The following is a 1,751-nucleotide window of genomic DNA, read 5'->3' on the forward strand; positions in this document are numbered from 1 at the left end:
CACTCATCCATTCACTCTAAGGTCCATTCATTCACTTGCTACTTGAATTTATTTAAGCTATCAACTTCAACACATGGAAGTTTGTTCCAGCAATCAATTACCCGCTGGCAAAGTGCAATTTCCACACATCTATTCAACAACTGTCTTTCCTCAATTTGAATTTATGCTCCCCTAAGATGCAGAATCTGAGGAAGATTCCCCATCAGCATTGGGAATCTTCTTGAATTCTTGAATGGTTTCAGCAGGCTGAAACCATTCAAGGCCTTATACACTTCAATCAGATCACCTCGCAAGTGCCTAGTCTACAGACACTGAAATTTTCAGAACTTAAGCCTTTCTTGGTAAGCGCAACCCTTAGTTCCCCTCGACAATCTCACTGCCTTCTATGTACTCATTCTAGTAACTCTAGATAATTCCTAAAGTGAGGCCTCCATACTTGAATGCAGTATTCAAGGGCGTGGCATGATCATCGCTTTACACAAAGGGATAATCACCTTTTCCTACTAGCAAAATTCCTGCATATCATTGACAATACCACATGACTGGTTCTGGTAGCCTCCCTGCACTGCTCAGAAAACTTCATATCTGACTGCACAATTATCCCCCCAGGGTCTTTTTCATTCTCTGTCACCCTGAGAGTAGTACCAAACAGTTAGCATTAGTAGAGGCATTTGATGCAAGAAAGCAAGCTTATGCAGCATCAGCCAAAAAAATAAAATAAAATAAAATAAAAAAATAATAAGAAATAAATAAAAATACCACTTCCACTACACCCTCTGTTCGTTCGAAATACCTGTCCAGCTGAGCCTTAAACTTATTTAGGCTATCAACTTCCACGACAAAGGATGGAAGTCTATTCCACCAACCAACCACCCGCTGGCTAAAGGCAAATTTCCTCACGTCTATCCCACATCTGTCTTTTCTCAATTTGAATTTATGCCCTCTCAGGTGATTATTCTGAGCAAGAGGAAGAATCCCATCAGCATTGAGCATGCTCAAACCATTCAAGGCTTTATACACCTCTATCAGATCACCTCGCTGGTGCCTAGTCCCCAGACACTGTAATTTGCAAAACTTAAGCCTTTCTTTGTAAGAGCACCCCTTTGTTCCATTCACTAATATTGTTGCCCTTCTTTGTACTTGTACTTGTTCCAGCATCTCTACATCCTTCTTCAAATGAGGCCTCCAGACCTGTATACAGTACTCTAGGTGTGGCCTGACCACTGCCTTATAAGAGGAAATAATCACCTCCTTATCCCTGCTAGAAAAATTCCTACATATCATCGACAATACACCATGAGCTACTCTTGCAGCCCATCTGCACTGCTTCATATCTGCCTGCACAACCACCCCCAAGTCCCTTTCATTCTCTACCACTGTCAGTGTAGTACCACTGAGTTGATACGTTGCTCTGGGGTTGCTTTTTCCCATATGTAGCACTTTACATTTGTCAATGTTAAACTTCATTTGCCACCTCTCAGCCCATCTGCTCAACCTTTCCACATCCTGTTGCAGTAGCATAGTGTCAGTAGTGTCCTTGACAACCCTGCCAACCTTCGTATCGTCTGCAAACTTGGACATTAAGCTTGATATACCTTCATCAATATCATTTATAAATACAGAAAACAATAATGGACCCAATACTGAACCCTGAGGGACTCCACTAATAACATTAGTCCACAATGAGCAGTGTCCATTGATTACCACTCTGTCTTCTGCCCCTCAACCACCCCTTTATCCATAGCAGCAAT

The sequence above is a fragment of the Mastigoproctus giganteus genome, chromosome 13 (genome assembly GCF_048544385.1).
Source record: "Mastigoproctus giganteus isolate SK-2022 chromosome 13, ASM4854438v1, whole genome shotgun sequence".
Classification (NCBI taxonomy): Eukaryota; Metazoa; Arthropoda; class Arachnida; order Uropygi; family Thelyphonidae; genus Mastigoproctus; species Mastigoproctus giganteus.